The sequence below is a fragment of the Lissotriton vulgaris genome, chromosome 8 (genome assembly GCF_964263255.1).
Source record: "Lissotriton vulgaris chromosome 8, aLisVul1.2, whole genome shotgun sequence".
NCBI lineage: Eukaryota > Metazoa > Chordata > Amphibia > Caudata > Salamandridae > Lissotriton > Lissotriton vulgaris.
The window spans coordinates 1,508,876,928-1,508,902,315 of NC_141696.1; the positions used below are offsets into that span (position 1 = coordinate 1,508,876,928).

The 25,388-nt window shown below is 44.9% G+C and overlaps 1 protein-coding gene across 5 annotated transcripts in view; it reads right to left on the bottom strand.

The window, feature by feature from the left end:
- The window catches only part of STXBP5L (syntaxin binding protein 5L), a 1,891,501-nt gene that overhangs the window by 1,101,130 nt on the left and 764,983 nt on the right, over positions 1-25,388 (bottom strand). The window lies entirely within an intron of this gene.

Below are 25,388 nucleotides of genomic sequence, written 5' to 3' on the forward strand. Positions count from 1 at the left end.
TTAACGGAGTCCGGGGCGGGGTTGGTTAGGACGGGGGCGAGAGACCGGGAGTGCGTTGAATAAAGCCCTCCTCCATTCCCTTCTTGGGTGGGGTTTAACTTCTTTTCCTTTTTTCCCAGTTTCTTCTATATTTCGGGTTTCGGTTCTTGGGCGACAGGCACGCTGCTAGGGGGGTAGGCCGTAGTCATCTGCAGGGGTGCAGGGTGGGGGGCTGGGGGATGGGAGTTTTGTTTTTCTTTGTTTCTATGGCCTTTTTTCTCTTCTTATCTTCTTTGGCCTTTTCTTTTCTCTTTTTCCGGGTCAGTGTAGTGGGTTCATTGTTCGGTCCATCTCTGCTTTCACATCTGTGCCTCAACTCTTGCGATGTTTCGGGGCCACGGGGCGGGCATAAATGTTGGCGCGAACCGTAATAGTATGCTTGTTTATCCGGGTGTCGTCTGCTTTAACGCCACTGACCGACATGAAAACAAATTAACTGTGGACACACTGCTATTTCGCTCGCCCCCTCTTCATAGCTTGAGATATTGTATGGCACCTGATCCTTCTGTTTTATATTATAAAATGAAACCTTTTGTATCCTGTTCCCACTTTGATATGTCTTCCAACCAGTGCGCATTGTGGATGTAGCGACTATGTTCCCCGGGAGGCTGGGTCTGAAGCTTTGATCGTAGTATTGTGTTGCAATTGCTTAGCGGCCAGCCCTGGGGGTTGTAGGCCCGTGTTTGTATCTGGTCAAATGTCAAATAAAGGTTTTCAAAAAATAAAAATAAAAAATAAAAATATGTTAATTATGCAAATGATTTTTTGTCAAGTCTTAGGAGTGTGTAGTGCGTTTTGTGGGGTATACTGTGGGAAGTAAATTAATTATAATATAACATAAAAATGTTATTAACCCCTTAAGTGCTGCCTCGGTGCGTTGGCCGACGGCAGCACTACCTCCCCAGTGCTGCGCACGACCATTGGACGTCCATTCAGCACTAGTTCCAATGGACAGCGCAGCACTGGGGAGGGATGTTTACTAGCAGCTATGAGGTTAATGATGATTTGTTTGTTGGTAAATATTTGTATTAATAGTGTAAATATTTATCTTTTTAAAGTTATGTTTTAGGTGCAGGTTGTGAATTTTGTGGGGTTGTAGGGTGGGAATTAACTATATTAAATGTATGTAATAAATAGGTTTTTGTTAATAAATAATTCTGAAATAGAAATATTTATTGTATGAAAAAAATGTGTACTTTATTTATAATGATATTAGTTATGTGTGATATGTATTTAACATTGCAATGTTTTGTTATTTTTTTATTGTTAAATCGTAGTTTTTTTGTACATATTTATATTTTCCTTTATTGAATTTGTTTTTTACATATTTTTTTCTTTTGTTCTAGATGATTTGTTTGTTAGGTCTCGCCTACGCAGTGCACATGCGCTGCATAGGAGGAGACCTTTAGCCATCGGTCCCCATTTTTCACCCACAACCGTGCACGTGTTCTATTGCCTCGATGGCAACGCGTGCACGTGTGGCGATTCACTTACGGGAGCGAGCGCTGCCATATGGTGGCAATTATAGCTCCCGCAAGTGATTCACGCAGGCCCCCAACCACTCCCCTGCTGCCGCGCAAGCTTGTGCTTGTTTTGTTGACGTGTCTGACACGCTTCGTAGTTATGGTGACTTGAGACCCCAGATTTAGATTTTAGTAGTAAGTCATGGCCGGGTCTTCAAAAAGAACTGCCTGGTAGCGTGACATGAGCTTGCTTTTCTGATAGTTGTGTATTTACACTTTAATGATTAAAATCTAAGACCAAGGGGGAAAAGCTGTAATACGACAAACACAAAACATTTTTAAGAAATTCACCCAGTAGTGGCACAGAAAGGAAAATATATTTACATAAGACTTGTCAGCGTGTTGGGGTACGAGCAGAGGAGGACTAAATTGTTGAAGCCAGCTGAGCAGCAACACAGGCTCCATTAATTTGTCCACCAAACACCAGGAAGGCTGCTTCATTCGTATGTAGGTCAGGACACCTTTAAATGCTGCTGCATTTACATAGCCTTTCTCCGACAACAGTGACACAGGAAAAGTGACTGTATTCACGTATCTGCAAGGCAGCACCCCAGGTAGGACATGCACATTCACAGTGCCCTTATGCACCTAGCATCATAACACTAATGCAGGCAGGGTGAGGAGGTGACTACATTCAGCTGCTATCAAAGAGAAGCAACAGAGACCGAGCATCTATATTCCATTTTCCTTAAATAAGTAACACGGAGCGAGCAGTTCACTCATTCTTCTGGCAGCTAAGGAGACAGGACAGCCACATCCCTGTGCTTTTTAAGCAGTAACATAAGTAGGGCGGCTACAGTCACCTATCCTTAGAGCTAAAACTCTGACTGGTTGGATATTTACCCTTCTTTTGAGCAACTACACAGGAATTCACCCTGCATGCCGAGTGCCACCCGGTCGAGGCCAGTGAAGTGAAACGTGAGTTTTTCCAGCAATGCTGTCTGTCTTACTTAAGTAATCTATGACTTTAATGCCCCACAGCATCAGGAAATTTTGCATCCCTGCCAGGTGGACCCAAGTAATGACTGACTCACTCGGCCAGTCCTGGCTTTTTAACTAACCTCACTTTGCATGTTTGGTTTTAGAGTCTTGCTTATGTTATATAAAATTCAAACTTCAAGTTCCTGAATGCAAAATATTGTCTTGTTGTGCCACAAACAAAAAGTGGCCTTTTGATAGATCTAATTATTCTTTAATGTTTGCTTTTTTAGCTCACTAAATGCTTTCTGGGACCTGTGGTTTTAGTTCAGTTGGCCATATGAATATGTATTATGATGCAAAGATTCGGTGTTTAGAATTACTGCACCCTTGGTCGTCACAGGACACCTAGGACCACATACCGAGCTTTCGTTCCCAAACGATTGCTCTCTAGTCCTTTCAAAAGCGTTTGGTGAATTTAAGTCAACCAAGACTACAATTTCCAGAATGCATTTTTTTAAGTTAAAGCCAGGAAAGCTTACCTAATGTTCAGTCTTCCCAGTTCTTGTGGTGTTAGAGAGACCATGGCCATAATAAGATAATAGGCTTGGTCTGTCCTTTTTTACAGGGATTTGTATTCTGGAAGTAGTATCTTTTTTTGTTGTGAAGACATTGCGCTCCTCAGAGTATATTGATGTGCATGTTGTGTAGGCAGATGGTGCCCTGGTGTAGGAGGGCTGGACTGCTCCAACCATGTCAAGACTTTCCATAACATAAAGAGTGAGCTTTTTCACGTCCCAAAATATTGACATTCACAGTTGGGTGTACAGCATTTGCACCCCGAATGCAGTGTGCAAGTTGAGCCTAAAAGAAAATGGGTGTGAAATACCTCACTATCATTGCTAAAGTTGTGACAAATTAATCTCTAGTCTTATTTCAATTTTTTTTTATTTTACCCTCTCACATTTATACTGATGCGTACTCCTTTATAAATGGATGGCTATTGTGTTCCAGGTTACATTTGAGACGACAGTTCAAGACGTTGTCAAACCATATAATCTACAAACCTCCCTGTCTGGTTACTGCCTGGTGCACTGTATGTTGTGGCTCACCGTTTCACCCCTTCAGCAAGGAGCCTTCATGGCTGGGCATCCGGTCACGTAGGCATTTCCTCTGTGTTGGGCAGTCGGGAAGCTGCTTTCAGGGTCAGATGGGATACATTAATTTGTCATTACATCCCTGCTGGGTCAGAATCTAGCAGCAGCCCTTTGGCGTGTGATACCATGGTTTGTTCTCTTTTCACAGTGGAGTAGCACTCTTTTCCAAGTAGCTTCTTCTCAACTGTAAAAGCCTGCCATGTGCTGCTACTCCGTATGTGCATGCAAGGTTTATGCCAAGCTGACCTGCGCAGTAGCAGGGGGCTTACAGAAAGGCCTGCTACACCGCCTCAGAGGAGTATGCACAAGTATCACGGGGCAAGAAGGAAACTTGGACTTTCTCTCTGTGGCAAACCCCCCACCAGCTGACACTGCAGCCAGCCTTGGCTGAATAGCCACTCGAGTTCCAAGTCTCAGCAGCGCCATCGCACAGCCCCTGGAAGTGTCGCAGCAAGCGGCCCTGTGAGCTAGGGTAGGCATTGAAGGGCATGTGCGTTGAGGGGCCTTGCATCTTGGCAATAGTGGTTTCACTGAAATATAGTTTTAACACAGGCGCTAGAAGGAGTAGTGCTGGGGTGCAGCAGCACCCCCAAATAACCACGCTGGAGTACCAAAGGCGAATTAGCATTAAAGATGACTTTACATTTTGTTTTTGTCTGGTCAGATGTGCTGTGTGTATTTAGGGACACATGTCTAATGTCAGGCTATTCTTCTTACTCATTTCTGCTAATGATTTTTATATGGAGATTGGTGTTTAATGTTCTTTCTCTGACTGCAAAGTGAGAGGATTTTGTAAAGTGAACTGACAACCTTACCCCTCTCTTGCTGAATGGGCGTGGCTCATTTGGACACATGTTCTTTGTGATGCTTGGATTTTTCAGACTCCCTTTGAGTTCAATGATGTAACATTGATGGCAGAACCCCTAACCTGAAAACTGTTCCAGCACCACTGAGTAGCAATTACACTGGCCATATTCAAAGCCATAGAGTACCTGGAGTTGGAAGTTGGATTAGTGTACCATGCGCACAGCGGAATTCCCTGGACATGCGTGCATCCTAGAAGGCCTAAGCAAAAAGTAAAGCTTGTTGTTATACTTGGCCCTATTCATAAAACCAATGTAGAAGAGTTTGCCCTAGTGCTGTTCAGCCAAAACTTGACAAAAAAATAAAAAAAATATAGGACCCGTTTAACACCTCTCAGATAGGTTTCTGGTCTTGCTGAAACAACAAATACCCTGATTCCCTCGAGGAATGATTAGTGCTGGTAACCAAGGGTGATGCCTGATCAGTATTGATCCTGTTTTTAAAAAAAAATTTTAGACATATGGGTATCAATGACTTTTATATAAATGTTTTATGGCTTTTTTTTGTTTTTGAATGCAGTCTTAATTTTCAAGGCGCAGTATGGTAACAATACCTTTTTTCTCTTTCACCGCCATGCCAAGGTTTTGGACTTTAGTGTTCCTCTGGGATAATTTTTTATTGCTCTTCAATTTTCTTCTCTTGTCTCCTTGCTTGGGCATACAGTGGTCCCCCATCTGGTAAACTGTGCTACTGTAAGCCATTTTTGCGGACTACCAGAAGACATTGTCTCTGCAGGTGAAGAAGGGCTTTACTTATAAGTCATTAGGGAAAGAATCTTGCCCCTTATCTCTTATCCAGTTTGCACGAATTCCCGTTCAGAGAACAATTCGACTTGAGGCGCTCTGCATTGAGCCATCAATGGTGGAGCCTTCCGTGGTGGGTCCCTCTCCTTGTCCATATGGCTGGCTACAGACAGCTTTAGCTGTTGGGGACAAGCACTAATGAGCTATATACAGGACTGTGATATATTACGGATTGATACATTGTCCTATTGACTTAAGTCGTTGGTGAAATGGACACAATTCCACATGCATGCAGTAATTGTGTCTGCTGTATGTATTGAGTGCAATGTAAGTAAGACATGTTGGCTTTTCAAATGCTTGACTGTCTTTTGACAGCTCTAATGAGATCGCTTCGACTAAACCTCGCAGATGTGTACATTGTCATTGAAATCCTTGTGGTAGGTGAAGTTGCAACATTTTATTGCTTTACAATTTCTTTTGCCTTGAATAATGGCACCAACGTATGCCTATTTACGTGGTCGGGCTGGGACAGACTGTAGACCCGGGTACCAGAATGAAAGTAGCCCTGATTAGTGAAATGGATAGTTAAACAAGCATAGCCAATAGGTCTCAACCTTATAAGTGTTTAGTTATCCAGCACAATATCCTTAGTGCAACAACATCACATGTTGCATGGCTAAACACTTATAAGGTCCCAAAGGCAAGGCCTATTGGCTATGCCAATGCTTGTTTATAATGTTGCTCTGACCAGAGTGGGAATAGTATATTTTAACCCTCTGCATTCCAACATTTTCCCTACTGGTGTACTGACTGGAGTGGGAATAGTAATTTTTACCCCTTCGCTATACATCAGTTTGCCTACTTTTGTACTGACTAGAGTGGGAATAGTAGATGTTACCCCTACACAATCCAACACTTTCCCTACTGTTAAACCTATTGGAGTGGGAACAATAAATGTTACCCCTCCGCTATCCAACACTTTCCCTACTGTTGTCTTGACTAGACTGGGAATAGTAAATTTTACCTCTCCACAATCTAACACTTTCCCTACTGTTGTACTGACTGGAGTGGGAATGGTAAATTGTACCCCTCCACAATCCAACACTTTCCCTAATGTTGTACTGATTAGAGTGGGAATAGTAAATTTTACCTCTCCACAATCCAACACCTTCTCTACAGTTGCATTTATTGGAGTGGGAATAGTAAATGTTACCCCTCTGTAAACCAACACTTTTCCTACTGTTGCACTTATTGGAGTGCGAACAGTAAATGTACCCCTCCGCTATCCAACACTTTCCCTGCTGTTGTATTGACTAAAGTTGGAATAGTAAATGTTACACCTCCACAATCCAACACTTTCCCTACTGTTGTACTGACTGGAGTGGAAATAGTAAATTTTACCTCTCCGCTATACAACACATTCCCTACTGTTGTACTGACTAGAGTGGGAATGGTAGATTTTACCCCTCCACAATCCAACACTTTCCCTACTGTTATACTGACTGGAGTGGGAATAGTACATTTTACCTCTCCGCTATCCAACATTGTCCCTACTGTTGTATTGACTAGAGTGAGAATAGTAAATTTTACCCCTCCACAATCCAACACTTTCCCTACAGTTGCATTTATTGGAGTGGGAATGGTAAATGTTACCCCTCTGTAAACCAACACTTTTCCTACTGTTGCACTTATTGGAGTGCGAACAGTAAATGTATCCCTCCGCTATCCAACACTTTCCCTACTGTTGTATTGACTAACGTTGGAATAGTAAATGTTACCCCTCCAACACTTTCCCTAATGTTGCACTGACTGAAGTGGAACTAGTAAATTTTACCTCTCCGCTATCCAACACTTTCCCTACTATTGTATTGACTAGAGTGGGAATAGAAAATGTTACCCCTCCACAATCCATCATTTTCCCTACTGTTGCACTGACTGAAGTGGGAATAGTACATTTTACCTCTCCGCTATACAACACTTTCCCTACTGTTGTACTGACTAGAGAGGGAATAGTAAATTTTACCACTCCGCATTCCAACACTTTCCCTACTGTTGCACTAATTGGAGTGGGAATAGTACATTTTACCCCTAGGCAATACAACACTTTCCTTACTGTTGTACTGACTGGAGTGGAAATAGTAAATTTTACCCCTCTGCTATCCAACACCTTCCCTACTGTTAAACTGATTGGAGTGGGATTAGTAAAGTTTACCCCTCAGCAATCCAATACTTTCCCTTCCGTTGTACTGCCTCGATTTTGAATTGTACATTTAACTCCTCCGCAACCCAATACTTTCCCTACTGTTGTACTGACTAGAGTGGGGTTAGTACATTTTACCCCTCTGCACGTCAACAGTTTCCCTACTGTTGTACTGGCTGGAGTGGGAATAGTACATTTTACCTACCCGCAATCCAACACTTTTATTACTGTTTCATTTACTGTAAACAGATTTGTAATTTGACCCAGTTGTATTACTTTTGCATTTCGTGAAGTGGAAGTAGTACATTATTTATATATTTACTATAATAGTTTGCGTTGTTTTGTATAAATTGCCGTAGAGATAGTATATGTATAAAATGTTATATTTTATTTGATATTTTTATCATTTATATTATTATGATTTTGTATATTTAAAATTATAATATTTATAATTATTCATGTTTTTAAGCTATAAAATATTTTTACTAAATTTTAAGTTGTTTACTTTTTCAATTTAACCAGAATGTTTTTTTCTAAGTATGTTCTTTGTATATGTATACCTATATATTTATTTGCTCTATTTATATATTATTTTTAAAAAAAATGAAATTATAATATAAATTAAAATTATTTGTTTAATTGTTTTTAAGTAGATATATGTAAATATATAGATTAATTATTTTATAGGTGTGTTTACCTTTTTTATTACATTTGGGGGCCGATTCCAATTCGGTAAAATCCCGGTCAAATAGCTGTACGGAGCATTTTTCCCATACGAATCATATCCTCGAACGTCCCCCATACGTACGATGTACTACGATGTGTACCCAAAGCAGTTCTCCGTCCGAATCGTACCAAAGCCCGTACGACTCAATAATCCATATGAATCGCATTCAGATCGCGCAGTGCGCGATGTCCGTACGGATCAAAGCATCATTTTCCGACCCAGCAAATACGATTCGTCCAGTCAACATTCCGTATGACTCTTTTTTTACGAGAGCTCAAAACGTCCGGAAAAGCAGAATTTCGTACAACCTATGATCGTAGGTGTACGGCTTGTACACCCTATGATCGTAGGGGTATGGTTCGTACACCCTACGATCTTATGTGTACGGTTCGTACACCCCATGATCGTAGGGGTACGGTTCGTACACCCCATGATCTTAGGGGTATGGTTCGTACACCCCATGATTGTAGGGGTACGGTTTATACACCCTATAATCGTAGGGGTACGGTTTGTAAACCCTATGATCGTAGGTGTACAGTTCGTACACCCCATGATCGTAGGTGTACGAACCGTACCCCTAGATTATGGGGTGTACTAACCGTACACCTACGATGGGTTGAACGAACCGTACCCTATGTGATTGTGCGGCTCTCCGTAGGAATTGCTCATACGCAACGTTTACCATACGAATTTGCATACTCATTCCCCGGTTTGGATCGTACTTGTCGGGTCGTACTTGTCGGTCGTACGGCATGTTTACAATTCGTACGGTTCACTTTCAGGGTCCGTATCATACGGCTTTTCCCTTGCTTTTTGTACAGTTCGCAATGATTCCAACGTATTTTTTTATTACGGATCGTACTACGCAATTCGGGCGGATTGGTACGATTCGTACGGAAACGGCTACCAATTTGAATCATCGTACGGATTTGTTTCCCGAATTGGAATCTACCCCTTGTTTTTATATTTGTTCAAATATATGTTGATTCTATTTTATTTTATAATTGTTACTATTTAGGGGCCGAGTCCGATGTCGGACGGACCTGAGTCCGTCCGACATCGGACTGGAGCTGTAACTGACCGACCTGCTGTCGGCGGTTACGGCCCTGCTAGTACGATGCGATTGAAAAGGGTTTGGTCGCATTTGTATACTTTACAATGCAAACATGCATTCCGAGTGGAATGCATGCCTGCATTGTTGAAAGCAGGGGTGCAGTTCATCCCTGCACCCTGTGGCCGGCACCCCAAGGTACTGGCCACCGGGTGCAGGGATCAACACCCAGGCCACCATTTGGCAGCTTCGCACCCATGAGGGCCCTGCTGGGGGCCCCTAGAGACAGTTTCCGACTGCCTTTTCGTGCTGGAAAAACCATTATGAAAAGGCAGTGAAAAACTGCCATTGTACTCCCTCAGTCGTAAAGAGGCGACCGGGGGAGTACTGGAGGATTTCCGGATGGCGGACGGGCTCTCCGAGCCTGTCGTCCACAATTCGGAAATCCGAGTTGGTTTCCTTTCCGACCGAGCCCATCAGAATGGCTCGGTCGGAAAGGAATCTGTGCGACACAATCCGGTTCGGTCGGAAGGGCCCCGACCATCATTTGGCGCCCTTCCGACCGAAATCAGAATCGGCCCCTTAATATTTATTATTTTAATTTATATATATTTAAAAATGATATTCAATACAACAATATTTTTGGGGATATATTTGTACTTACCATCATATGTATAGGATGACAATATTTTTGACATCGATATTTTGTCACGATATACCATGGATTTTGACTGATTCCCAGACTTACCATTACTGGTAAACCTGGGAATGCGCCAAAATGCTACTCCGTCCTAGGAGAGGCGTATTGAGGAGAAATATATTTTGTTGCTTCTCTTTCTACGTGTGCTGCATTCTGCACATAGAAAGAGGAATATGCCTCAGGAAATGTGTTTGTAGAGGAAGTTGCCTCTTCCTGCTCAAAGCAATCCTGCATGCTACGCGGGCACCCTTGCACCATCGTGGAAGGGTGCCTCCATTGGCGCTAGACAGCATATTCTGTGACAGCACCTGGAAAAGACAGAACTGCACCGTATTGTGTTAAATCCTCGCATTCCTGCCCCTTTCCTGTAACGCAGCGCAGCAAGTTGATGTGCTGCGCTGCTCTGCATGACTTTTTAATAAATTGGCCCCTTACTTTTTACATTGTCAGTTCTGTCCCTTTTTTCCAACTTTCTCAGCTGAAAGTTAATACTTGGCCACTCTCATCTTCCGCTAGTCTTGCTATTTCTGTCTATATATGTCACTATTTCGGCCACCATAGTTTTTAACTGATTTTTTTTCCTAATCTAGTCAGTTTTATTCCTATAAAATATTTTTGTGTAATATTTTAGTGTAAACCCTACATTATAGAAAAACAAGTGTTAAAGCTTTGTTATAGTTAGGAAACTTACTTTCCCTATACAAACCAAGCTTAAACTACAAAAACTTTTAAAATTCTAAGCTATAGTTATAACTTTCGTTATCCACCACCTTCAAATTATTATAAGTAGCAGACCTCATGGCACACTCTTTTCAGCTAACTATGACTAAGCTTTAACCTTTTTTTTTCATTGAAGATATATATATATATATATATATATACATATATGTATATATATATATATATATATATATGCACAAATGTAGAGTTTACACTAAAACAATACACAAAAATATTTTATAGAAATAAAACTGACTAGATTAGGAAAAAAATCAGTTAAAAACTATGGTAATCTGAAATAAAAGATATGAAATAATGGTAATCTGAAATTAAGGTGGCCGAAATAGTAACATATTCCTCTTTCTATGCGTGCTACAGAATGCAGCACACGTAGAAAGAGAGGCAACGAAATGTATTTCTCCTCAATACGCCTCTCCTGGGAAGGCGTAGCATTTTGGCACATTCTCAGGTATACCAGTAATGGTAAATCTTGGAATCAGTCATGGGGCAAAGTAACACAACATAGTGATTTGCGCAGTGTCACTCTAAATTTATCAAGCCACTCAGAACCATGCAAAGTGGCCTCGCGGTGCTTGATAGATCGCATTTTAGGGTTTACGTCACGCATGTACCACATTGCGTGGTGCAATTCCGATTCTAACCCTTGATAAATATGCCCCTAAGTTAATGTTAATGTTAATGTTAGTATGTATTTGTTAAGCGCTCGTACGTCCGGGGGCTTCATGGCGCTATAGGGAGGAACGAAGTGCATAGGTCACAGTAGAAAGTAAGCAGCTCAGCAATGCGCCTGAGAGAAGAGCCAGGTTTTCAGGGAGTGTCTAAAACTGAGAATGTTGTCATTCAGTTTCAGATGAAGGGGGAGAGAGTTCTAGAAGCCAGCTGCAAGGTGGTCAAAACAGCTGCCTCCGAGACGTTTCCTCTTATAGGGGGGAACGATCAGAAGGGATTTGTGAATGGACCGGAGATTGCGGGAAGGGATGTATCTCTTAAACATGTCTCTAATGAATAGAGGGCCAGAGTCATGCAGAGATTTGAATAAAATGCACCCAGTTTTAAAAGCCACACGCTGCTCCACAGGCAGCCAGTGTAGCTGTTTCAAGCCAAGTCTGACAGACTGCCTCTTAGAGAGATTCAGGAGAAGTCTAGCTGCCTGATTCTGAACCAGCTGAAGGCGTTTAAGCTCTCCAGTTTGAAGCCCAAAATAAAGGCTGTTGGAAAAATCTAATCTGGACAAAACCAGGGAGATGACAATCTGTGTAAGGGCAGCCGGAGAGAAGAAGCAAGCAATTTTCTTGATTTTCTTCAACTGGAAAAAGCTAGATGACACAACTGCTCCTACTTGTTTTTTTAAGGAGAGGTCCTCGCTGATATAGATTCCCAGGCTCTTAACCGAGGAAGACTTGGATGGAGGGGCTCCCATGCTAGAAGGCCAAAAGCTGGGGTTCCAACTGAGTGTACTCTGTCCAGGCAAGACCAGTTCAGTCTTGCCTGGGTTAAGTTTCCAATGATTGCAGCTCATCCAGCTCAAAATGTGGGACATGGTGTTTTGGAATTCTACCACAGAGTCCTTGGTGTTCAAAGGGAAGATGAGCTGCAAATCATCTGCATAGTTGAAGATGGTAACTTTGGCTTAAAATTAAAAAGCAAAGGTGATAACGAGGAGCCCTGAGGAACTCCGCAGCTGGTAGGTATAGTGGGGGCAGTGAAGGGTCCCAATCTAACAGATTGAGTTCGGTCAGTGATGAATGAGCGGATCCAGCTCAACGCAGGGCCCCTGAGACCTGCCTGCTCGACACGGTCGACCAAGATGGTATAGTCGACCGCGTCGAACGCAGCAGAGAGGTCCAGTAGCACCAGAGCCTGATGGATCCCTTCATCCGCATTCCGCCTCAAAGTATTCTGCACCGAAAGAATAACCGCCTCAGTAGAATGGCATGGGCGGAAGCCAGCCTGGTTAGGTGCAAGATACTCTGATTCTTCCAAAAATTTGGAGATGCTGTTACAGACATGAGCCTCCAGAAGTTTGGCACAGTAAGGCAGCAAAGATATGGGCCTATAATTTTGCGGGTCTAGCGGGTTGGCTCCTACTATTTTTATCAGGGGGATAAGAAGGGCCTTCTTAAATTTGTCTGGGACTTTACCCTGAGTGAGCGTTCCATTCAGCATAGAAAGTATACCCGCGGGAATGCTGATTCCCACTTCTTTCAGAATGTGAGGAGGGCAGATGTCATCAGGGGAGCCTGATTTAACCTTGGCGAGGAGTTTGGATAAAATGGCATTGTCAACGGAGGGAAAGAGTTCCAGGGTCGCAGTGTTATAAAAGGTGTCAGCCAGAAGGAGGGGGGACTGAGTGATGGGGATGCTTTGTTTTATGGTGCAGATTTTATCAAAGAAAAAGGAGTTTAATGAATTGCAGAGCTCCTGAGTGGGGACCACCGGGAGAGAAGTTCTATCACTGGCGCTCAGATTCTCCACAATATTAAACAGTTCTTTAGATTTGTTGTGAGCGTTAAGGATTTTTTTAGAGAAATAATCAGTTTTATGTTTCTGAATGAGTTTTTGGTAATCCTTTCGGGCCTTGCAGTAGTTGGCTCTATCTTGTTCTGAGTACGCTGTTCGCCACTTACGCTCCATTTGGCGGACTTCAAGTTTAAAAGTTTTCAAAAGAGGCGTAAACCACCTATGAGCGTCATTGGGGCGAGAGCGGGGAAAATTAGTGCAGGGAGCGTAAATGTCAGCTGCCTGAAGTTGCCACCTAGAGAAGGCTTCTTCCATTTATTCAATGTCCAGATCTAATGGAGGGAGGGAAGAGGTTAAGGTGCCGATAAGAGCAGGGATGTCAACATTCTTCCAAATTCTGGTTTTACCTCCTATCTGAGACGGGGGCTTCCTACTACTTTCGATAGTCATGGTAAAGTTGATCAAAAAGTGATCTGACCAGATGCAGGGCGTGATGGAATTGATAGCCAGGGGGATGTTCTGAGACCAAATTTGATCGAGGCTATGCCCTTTTGCATGGGTTGGGAGGTGTATCTGTTGGGTGAGGTTCATGTCTGAAAGAGTCTCTTTCAGCGCAGCTGCCTGAGTGTCTAACTCGAATAAATGGAGGGGGTCCCAGTAATGAGGAGACATTGACCAAGGAAATAAAAATAATCAAACCAACAAAAATTCAGTCCACATTGTTTTATTCACAATGGGATGATGTACTAAATATACATAGTTTACACAATCATCAATCAATGGTTGATTACAGTGCCCAAAAAGTAGAAGCGGGAGGGTGGTGTGATAGTGATGGGAATTGGTGAGGAGAAGAGAAAAGATTCTTAAGTGACGGTAAAATCAGCAATTGAGACTTGTTTCACAAAGTTACAAACTCTTGTACCAAAAAACAGGACCGATAGGTTCATGAATATTCTTTTTAAACATATGTTGCATATAGTTAAGGTGCGTTAAAACATCACAACTAATCCGGACAAAAATTAGAAATGGAAAGTCGAGAGCAATTGAGGATAGGCTGAATCCGCTGGGGTGGACAGTTTGAGGAGTCTATGAAAAATACTGCTGGTATTCAGGTTAGTTACCCGAGCGAATGAGTGACACATAGCTGGCTAAGTGCATGCATTGACACTAGTTGGTGCAATTATTAAAATAACTGACTGGTAAAACTTACCACAAACGTGGTATAAATAGGACCCGGTAGCACGTGGGTTCGAAGTCAATTACAAGGAAAGATCTGCAGGAATAGAGTGTACAATTGGTGTATACTTTCAAAAAAGATTGGAAGCGGTATTTGTATACACTCATACGATGGTGAGGGACTCACCATGATGTAGCCCAGGTGATGTTCGAATGATTACACGTATTCAAGGAGGGTCCCTTGTACCATCGATAATGTGTAGTCTATGATCTAATGAATACATAAAAGGCAGACAACACCGATTAAGGAGCTGTGAAGACTTTAGAAACAATTAAACTGACTAGTACAGGCGGCGCGGGATCAGGGCTTACTTGCACGCCGTAGTAAAGTAAAGTAAAGTATGAAGTCTTATATAGCGCACGACTTACCCTGGGGCATCTCGGCGCTTGCTTAGGGAACCCGTCCTGGTATTCCCCTGTGAGATAGCCCTGGCAGGGTATCCACAAGGTGAGAGCCAGGCATCCCACCGCGAGGGGCCGTTGTGGAGATTAAGCAAGCTATTGCCCAGAGTCGCAGAGTGTGAACCCGTGAGCTGAGAAGGCACCGGAGCGAGAATTAACGAGTCCGCGGAATTTTTGAGCCCAAGACCCGCCGAGGCGGGGAATTGAACCCTGGTCCCGGACCGAACTCAAGCTCCAGGTCTGCCGCCTCTAACCCCTGAGCCACACTTCTCCACTGTAGTCTGGACACGTCCGGCGAAGATCGTGTTCAACGGCGATCTGGCGTAGGTGGAGATCTATCTAAATAATGGGGGAGTGAGAAACACTGTTAGCGACCGTGCACTGTGACGGATCGCTTTAACAAATTGAGAGAGCCTCTTTAGTATGAAAGCGCTTACCGGTCATGGAATTAATCCTGCTCTCGGTCTCATCTCGCTATTGCAATGGCGACGCGGAGTTTCGGGTTTCTGAATATCACCATGGTGACCAGGTCACGTGGTGATTGCAGACTTAGCCAGACATAGATGAAAGACTACCAAGAATTACTGGTATACGGAGAGCCCAGCAAGTGGAATCTTAATAGCACCTAAATGTCCGATGATTGATACTTAATAATCAAAAGAGTTCCAAAGGGGAGCGGAGATTATTGCCGTGATTGACGTTATTAATTAAATAACATACTGGCCAAGCCAGGTTACTGTGTGTACCATAATTACAAGGGAGTGTCTAACTCGGCGGAGTCTAACCAAAGGTTGAGGTCACCCAGCAGCACAATTTTACTGTGAGAGATTATTAAAGGGGCAAGCTGTTCTGCTATGGATGCCGCGAAAGCGGGCATATTTTGGGGGGGGCGATATATGAGGATCATAAGTAATGATCCACTGTTATAATCCATTTTAAAAATCAAGTTGTCTGATCCTGTGAGGTCAAGGGACGGTAGAAGAGAGACTTTATGGGAATTGCGAATAATCGCATCGACCCCCCCGCCCCTTTTATCAGCGGGTCTGTCAACATGCAGAATATAGTAGTCGAAGGGAACTGCTGCTAAAATGTCGGGCAAGGAGTCTGCATTGAGCCAAGTCTCCGTGAGGAGTAAAATGTCAGGTTGCTCGATTTGAAGCAAAAGAAAGATGTCCGTGTGATGTTTAACCAGGGACCTAGTGTTTAGATAAAAGCATTTAAGAGTAGTATTTAAGTCAGGAGAGGGTGAGAGAGATAAGAGAGGGCTAGGCCTAGAGGATTTGTCAGTAGTATACTCTGACTTCAAAATACCGTAGGTGGCTTTAAAGCATGAGCAGGTGGGGCGGGTCCCGCGCTGTTAGAGGGCCTAAGTAGCAATAACTCAGAGGAGGAGTATTTGTAATTTAGACCAGGGATTCTGGCCCCAGGCCCCGGACGGCCGCGGACGGGCGCAGACGGGCTTGACTTATGCGCGACTTCGGCGCGCATTCGTCGCGCCCGCTGCGCTCGTCCGCTGCGCTCCTGTATGCACATTGGTTTTAAAGCCTGCCTCCCGGGAGAACTAGACCGCTAGATCCGGTCCAGCCCCACCCAAGATGGCGGCTCGCCTCACCCTCCACGCAAACGGCACCAGCCGCGATGGAACAGGGCGGGCTGCAAAGATTCAGTCAGTACAGTCGGTAGGTGAAGATAAAGACTTTTCACAATTTAAAATGAGCGTAAAATATTCCTAAAGCGCTGGCGCCTTGGTCGCGCCAGAGCTACAACAATATCTACCAGTGACTGCGCTTTTACCAGAAATTATTCACTGAGTTCCAAGAGAGCCAGGTTGCTGCCACCAACCAAGCGTTCTCGGAAAACTCTGTATCAGGAAGCGTTTTAAAGCCTGCCTCCCGGGAGAACTAGACCGCTAGATCCGGTCCAGCCCCACCCAAGATGGCGGCTCGCCTCACCCTCCACGCAAACGGCACCAACCGCGATGGAACAGGGCGGGCTGCAAAGATTCAGTCAGTACAGTCGGTAGGTGAAGATAAAGACTTTTCACAATTTAAAATGAGCGTAAAATATTCCTAAAGCGCTGGCGCCTTGGTCGCGCCAGAGCTACAACAATATCTACCAGTGACTGCGCTTTTACCAGAAATTATTCACTGAGTTCCAAGAGAGCCAGGTTGCTGCCACCAACCAAGTGACTGGATGATTCTAGGATTTCGTTTTGTGGGCCCTTCAGTGTTCATGCATTGGGTGAAGCTTCCGTTTTAATTTGGGCCAAGCCATTTCTTCACTGCCCTGTTTGAGCCTGAGGTCAAGAGGGGTGGTGGGGTGGCGGCAAAGGAACCACCTATGAAATTCATGGGAGTCCACTCATTTACCCTGCTTGGGCAAACGAGTGCTGTGTTTTGCTTACAGGGCAATAAAAAGCTAGACTTGTTTCACTTTACCAATGTAGCGTGCCTCTCACAAGCACGGGTTGGGTAGAATTATCCAAAAATAAAGCGTTCTTATAATATTTTTATAAAACATTACTTTGTAACTAAAAAAATCTCAGAATTCCTGAACATTTTTAGACTTTCTTTGGTGGGGTGCACGCACTTAGGCAGCAACAGGGGTGCCCATGTTATATATGCCCCAGGGCACGAGTCGAGGGTCCACGCGGGTGGACGGCATCCCCAGACTTCTTTCACAGGGTGGATGCCGTCCACCCTGCCAAGAAGTTGGGCCCCACTAAAAAGATGTTGACTTCGTCCCGGTGTAATTTCCAAACACCGGGACTCATTCAGAAGCGCCTGCACGTTGTTGTCTGCTTTCGATCACAACAACGTTCAGGCGGGGACGGGGCTCTTTTATTTCTGATTCCTGCTGGGATACTTGGCCATAACAAAGGCTGAGTCTCAGGGGTCATCAAGCCTCCTTTTGTTGGAGTTTCCTGGCTTGCAGTAGTCAGGAGCCTCACATCTGATGCTTGCACCTTGTTAGCCCTTAACACATAGGGCCTCATTAGGATTGCGGTTAATCCGCATCCTCCGGGCCGGCAGAAGCAACCGCCGGCCTGGAGGATGCGGATTAACCGCTGCGGACAGAAAAAAGACCCCTGCCAGATTAGGATGGATGGGGGATCTATATTCCGTCCGCCGCTTTTCCGCCGCGTTCGCCTTCCGACCGCGGCGGAAATGCTCTAACATGGCTGGCGATGTCTATCAGACACCGCCAGCCATATTAGGATGGAGTCGGTCCTATGCCTTTCCACGGCTGCATTTCCGCCGTGGAAAGGCATACGGACTTTTCTTTGGGGGCCCGTTGTGGGCCCCCAGGGGTGAAGGGGGGTTGGGGGTGCACATGTGGGCTACCTATGGTACCCCCCTGCCTTTGCGTGCACGAAGCGGCAGGCACCCCGCGGTCGATCAGGCCGATCAGTGTTGCCAGCCCAGTGGGCGGGACACTGAGTTGGGCAGGGCAGGGCTTTGCCTGGGCTGGTCTTCTTCTGCGGGGGTTGGGGCTGTGCGCGGCAGAGGCAGCGACGCGTGCGTGCAGATTTTGCAATTGATTGCGCGCGCATTCTCTGCTTTAATTTTGCCAAGGCACGCCCCAGCATACCTGCACGGCCACGGCCGCACCTCACCAATGGTGGTGGTTGAACTCCACCGCCTATCAAAGTAGCGGGAGTGGGACCTGGCTGACATTGAGGTGGATTCGGTGGAGTAGACGACGACTACTGCTGCAGAAGCACCAGTTCAGGGAGTTGCATGGCCTGGGCCCTGGGGTAGGCCGGCGGCCTAATCATCATGAATCATGATTTAGAAACATAAAGCTTCACAGGTGAGGCAGGGCAGGATGCAGGTGCTGGGATTACTGTTTTTTATTTATCATTATATTGATACGTCTGATGAGTGGCCGAGGCCCGCGGACCTTCCTTAGTTTAATCATAATGTTGCCAGTAGTGCAGTGGTGACTGTCGTGTTGCGCAGTTGCAGGCTGGGCAGGGCTGCCGGGATGGATCAGTACTGGCTCTGGGATGGATTCAGTTTTGGTTCAGGGCAGGCTCAGCAAATCTGCGGGGGTTGGGGCTGTGCGTGGCAAGCAGCATGCGCAGTTTTTTTCACAGTGCAATGCACGCGCATTCGCTGCTTTGCCACACCCCAGCATATCCGCACTGCCTCAGGCTCATGCTCATGCTCATGCCCTGCCCAACACCATCCGAGTCATCGTGGCCAGGTTAGCCAGCCGCTGTTCGAAGTAGCGGGTCCTGGACGACGTTGGTGGCCGCGTTCAGCGCTTTGAGGTCAGTGGACACTGTCGGTGGCGTAGGAACGTAAACTAAGTAGAAGCTAACCTTACAACCAAACCACCATATACAACTCCATCAGAGTCTGAGCCGAAGTCAATAACTGGGCAGAGTAGTGTCTCACCGGGATCCGTGTCTGTCCACTACTGCCCATAGATATGGCTGTATCCGGTAGAATGCGGAAGTCCTTAAGTGAGACACCAGGAACCCTAAATCCTGATTACATCAGAGACTGTTATTTGTTATTAGGAAGCAATTAGGGAAAAGATGAACACCCAAGAAATGCATACATGCATTTACTTGCTTACCTTTTACATATCGATACGTACTACCGGGGCAGCTCCATATTAATTCTCCCTAAGTAGAGAGGGAGGTGTGCTCCATGACCGTGTGAGGTGGGATGCACATGCGGATGGGGCGTGTGAGGTGGTAGTGGCATAAAACATCTAGCACTAGTCCAGTGGCTCGGCTCCTGGATGTCTGTGGCAGGTTTTTGGTTGCAAGCCAGTGTCTCGAGTTGGTGGGTTAGGGTTCCCTTACCACCACCCAACTCTCAAAGCGCCTCGTGTGGATGTGTTATCTTAGTGGAGGTTGGACACAAGGCTATCATGGAAAAGCCAAGAGACCCTAACCACCCAGAAGAATGTTAAGTGTGAAGGATATAGCTGGGAAGAGGCGCTAATCTATGCTCCTTGCGCTTGTTTCGTGCTACTTGCCGAAAAAGTGCTTTGACGCTTCGTCAGAGGCATTAAGCGCTATATAATAACAATTACAAATTACAAATGGATTGCTGAGAATCTCGTTACAACTGGCACCTGTTGCTGTTTGTTTACCTAAAAGGGTGCGTAAGTGCCCCTTCTTTGGGGTCTCAGAGCCGCCAAAGCCAGTGTAAAGCCCCCTCTTCTCTAGCGACTTGTGAAAATGAACGCTGTCTTGGAGCCGACACCTCTGGGTCCAGGGCCAGTGGCCCTCTCAGCACCAATCTGCCTGGTAAAAGAATCTATCTAAAAGGGAGAACGTACCAGAGAGGCGTAAAATATAAGGGGAGGGGGGAAGCCAGGAGATGAAGAGGGAAGACTATGGTGAGTGCAGTGCTATGGCGGGCGGTGTGTAGGGAAGGGCTCTCTCTCTCTCTGTGAGTGGCTCCTGAATCCAGACGGACTCCTTCAGTCCCGCTTCTTTCCAATCGGTCGAGGAGCACAAAACGACCTGACATCAAGAAGAGGGTTGAAGGAAGCTGGCATGTCTTTGGAAAAAGGCCTGTGTGGGTCAGAAAAAGACCTTTGTAGTAAAAGTCCGGCCTCTGTGAGAGGAGAAGCCTGTCTGTGAATAGCACATTGATCTGAAAGTTTGTATGGGTGGAAAAAAGATCAGGCAGCTGAGAATCATGCAGGGCTAAGGACAGTGTGGTAGGGCATCTATGGTATAAGGTAGCAAAACTGTACCATAGCAGCCACGTTTTCAGATTGCAATGTGTGACATTCCAATTATGGTTTCAATGTACTTATGAGTGACATTAAACTGCCAAATGTGTGGCACTGAGAGTCACTTTCTTGAGAATAAATGGAAGCAATGAAGTAAATGAAAAATGTTAAATATCAAACATTACAACGTTTTTAGCAATGTGAAGCTCAAAATAGATCTCGAAACGGATGGAAACTCTTAAAATGGAAGTTTACTAACCTACTACTCCTATTTTAAAATGACTTGCATATTCACAATGCTTTAAGTTCTCATACGTCACACATTCCCCACTGCACCATGATTACATTCTGTTTCTCTGTGATTACACGCACACATGCACATTCACATACGCACACTCCCCTGATGCTTGGTCATTGGCTAGGCTGTCTGTTGTATTTAGCAGACTTGCTGTTCTTTCTAGAAAGCGCATCATAGACAAAAAACGAAAAAGAAATGATTGAAGCATGTGCCTTCCATGTTGACTAATCTACGTGTTTCCCATTAAGGCCAATGTTCGGGGATTGGGTTCAGGCATGCTTGTGGGTGGAGCTAGTAAAGTGGGTGTGGCCTCGTACAAAAATTTGAGCACCTGTATTTCATATTTTACAAATTAAGCACTGGTCCCAGCACCGCTAGGGTGGCGGGTGGAATAAAGTCCGCCCGCTATCCTAATAGGCCCCATAGAAATGAATGAAAAGGGAATGATGAATGAAAAACATAGAAAGGAATGAAAAGGAAGGATGTCTAAAACATAGACAGGGATAAACATGGAAGCATGACAAACATGTTGTTGCTCACGTGCAAGAGAGCCAATGGCCACTGCCCTTTGCTGTCCATATATTTATTTAATTCATATTTTTTTAATACTGAAGTTGAAGACACAGTTAAAACTGTAGGGCAGACCTAAAATCGTGCCTCGACCGCCCCCTGAAGGCTGTGCCGTTCCTAAAGTTGCCGCTTCAATAAAGAAAAGACGCAGATGTACTTTTTATTTTCACAGCAAGAGCAGGAAGCCATTTATGCACAATGATGAATGTGGGAGCCCCGGGCCGGCGAGGAGTCTTTTCCGCGCATTTTACACGATGGAGGCAATTTTACAAAAGGGCCGTTCTGCTGGTAATGGGCCGTGCTGGGCGGCCATCACGCCCCTCGCTTCAGACTGCTCCGGTTTTGTTTAAAGTGGCGCTGCCTCAGAATCTGTTGACCTTGCGCTGACCTTCACCCCCAGCGGGGGGCGTCCTCGGTGAATAATCGCAGACCGATGCCCACTGCAGGCCCTTGATTCAGGGGTGTAAACAACATACGCAGGATGCGTGGGGGTGAATGTTTCCTTTCTATGACACACTACATTGTTTTGCACTTTTTATATTCGCAGACCTTCAAGTTCTTCGGTGATGCACCTGCTAGAATCTTCGACATTTTCACAGCGTGAGATTTAAAGCGCCTTGCAGCAGACTTCTCCTACCTGGGCCTGACAGCACGCGTGGGTGCTTCCGGTCAGGGCTTCTCTGGCCTGACAGCACGCGTGGCTGCTTCCGGGCAGGGCTTCTCTGGCCTGACAGCACGTGTGGGTGCTTCCGGTCAGGGCTTCTCTGGCCTGACAGCACGCGTGGGTGCTTCCGGTCAGGGCTTCTCTGCCTCTCATCGTGGGACAAACCTCGGGCAATGTAGTTGCCTCACATATTTATATGTAACAATGGCTGAAAGCGGAGATAATCACATATCACCAGCCTTGGTAATATGCCCCATTGTTTCTTTCAGGCAGCGCAGAGGGGGCATAATGGACGGCAGGGTGGCTCAGTCAGGGTAGAGGTTGTGGCATAGCTAATGTTGTGTGTTTGTATATATATGTATATATATACAAATATATATATATATATATATATATATATATATATATATATTGTCACACGAACTCCTGACTTTACCGCCTCCAAGACGACTGGAAATCAGGACGCGGACCACACGGCAGGTAGGAATAAAGTGCTTTTTTTTATTTTCTATGCATATATATATATATATATATATATATATATATATATATATATATATATATATATATATATATATATATATATATATATATATATTCCAACAATGTGGCTGCATTCACCAGAGCAACACAGCAGTGGGTGCGAACGTTCAGCTCAGCCAAAAGCCAGGAACATCAGTTTTTCAACAAGGAAACGCCGCACTCGGGAACTTTTTAGTTTTTAAGTTTTAATGAAACAGAGAAACAGAGAACAGTCTGCACACTGACGCGTTTCAGCCTTGCAGCCTTGGTCACGGTAAGTGGTAATACTTTTTACAACTGTTTATATGTTATTTCCTGTCTATACAGCATGCCCATGAATTCTGGGACATGTAGTTTTGATATATTAACACATTTCATTCCACAGTGCAGATATCATGTATAGATTTCTAAAGGTTTACCAGTGCATTTTATCCTTTGCAAATATAAACAACATATAATTACTTATTTACATGCCCCTAAAGCTTGTTAATATCAATGCCTTTTCAAAAATATATTATTTTACATCCACATTTGTGTCAGTGATTAGATTCAATTACATACTTATTTTGTATGCAAATTCTATCAGCAAAAAATAGAGGGTATAGTACCCCTGACCATGAAAAATAAAGAGTTCTTGTGAAAGGCAAAGGATTGGGGGTCAAAAATAACCAATTAAAGATCGAAAGTTCTACCAGCTGAAAATATATAGTTCTGTATCTAGTGTCTGCATAGATTCATAAGCAATCAGTTCTAGGATTGTTCATTCTAAGTGGACATAAAGTTCTTCATCGAAATTCATTCCATATATATCCTAGAGCCGGCCTTTGCTCAGATAGCGATCTGGACATGGCCGGAGAGAAATTTGGTACCCTGGCAGATGGTAGTACATTAAGTATTTCATTTCTATTGCACACAAAAGGGGTTCCCTTTTGTGTTTACTGGTCAATACCTGGACGAGCAGGGACTGACTGGCCCCTGAACACAAATATATTCAGACCTCCCCCAGCTCACCTGAATCACCGTAGCGTAGATGATGGTTTAGTTGATGTGTTCCAGCAGGGGTCAGCAGTCGCGGCTCACATGACTCATTGAGCGGGGGGGCAGGTATGGTTCCGCAGGTGTTCGCACGGTGGGGTTTAAAAAAAAAAACTTAGCTTACCGGGTCCCGCACCGCCTCCACTCCTGCCCAGTGCCCATGCCCATGTTTTCCTGGAACAGGAAGCAGGCATCATCCCTCACCTCCCCTAAGCCAATCGGAACGCTGCAATAGCAGTGTTGTGATTGGTGCGGACGGTCCTGTAGGGAAGCCATTTTCTCTATGTGGGCTTCATGCAGCTTACAGAGAGAAAATGCAGAGTGTGCATGACTGGTTTGGTTGGCCCCAGAGGGCCGACCAAACAGTGAGGCCCACAGCAGTGGGCAAGCCACTCCTCCCCGACCCACTCACCCGCCTGCTCCCAACCAGGCATACCATTAAGCTTTCCTTGGTATTTAAAATACAATTTTATATTTCTGCTTCTCACCCTGCGAGAAAGCAGTGGGGTGGCGCTCCTCCGCCCTAATGGAGGAACCGCCCCTGGGGGACAGTGTGTGAAGGGGAACGCTAAGGGGCTATAGTGGTGTTAAAAAAAAATTGCGCACCGTATGATGACGAATGAGTAAAACCACTTTAAAGTGGCAAATCAGACAGAAACGAACAGGCTAAGGGACAAGGAGAAGGCTGGAGCAAGATAAGAAGGGCGCTGCTGTTGGCATGACTTTAATGCACACAGCTCCATGCGCCCACAGAAAATTGGTGCCCTGGACCCAGCTCGTCCATGCTAAAGGCTGGCCCTGAATATATGTATCTGTGAGCGGTTGTGTACAAATTTTACAAGGCTACGCAAAATCGGGACAAGCCAGATATTAAAGTAAGACTAAAGGCTTTAGTCCCACTTTTATGTCTGGCATGTCCCGGTTTTCTCTCCTCAAAATCTGGCCACCCCAGGAATGGCAAAACACCAATCCAAAAAATACAAAAGAAGGGATTTAACCCCTTCCATGCGTTGGACGGACCCCGGCCGTCCGATGTCACGGTGGGCGTGTGCGGAGGACGGCCGGGCGCCATCCGTACCCTGCCCTCTCATTATTCCGCCAGCACCGCAGCGGAATTCCCGCTGCGGTCAAGCGTTTAAGGAGGGGGTGGGGCTGGGGGTATTGGCACTATGGCTAATGCATAATGAAAGAACCCCCACTTAAAAAAAGAACAATGCAGATGTAGCTGTTATTTACAATGTTTCTTCTAGCTTTGTTCATGCATTGAACACATTCGGGGATGTCATTGTTTGAGTTAACATTCTATATTTAAAGACCAGACTTCTTCAACTTTCGCTGGACCCAATGAAGCTGCAGGTTGTATAAAAGAGAGGTACACAATGTCACTCGGAGGTGAAGACTTGTGGCAAAGTGCAAGAAGCCAAAGCAGTAGAAGACTCCACAGTCATTGGAGACTTTACTTCTATCACAATTTCATGTGTTCAGCAACAAGAAATGCCCAAAGTCTGAATCCAAGAGCACTGGTACATCCCAGCATCTAACAAATTCACTCTGGAATTGTAAAGTTATGGATTTCTAGGGGAGTCAAAAATACTTCTTGAACACAAGTACTTACACACAAATGAATACACTAATGCACTCACAAGGACATACACATGTACACTCACAGACACACTCCGATGTTTACACACAGAGATATACATTGAGGGGCTTAATACGATGTCGGTAGGAGTTGCCTCCGACTGACACCCTCTCATTCTCGGGACCGACCAATGTCCGCTCGGCGGTTCTGACCGCCTGATTACGATGCGACTGAACACTTTTCAGTCACACAC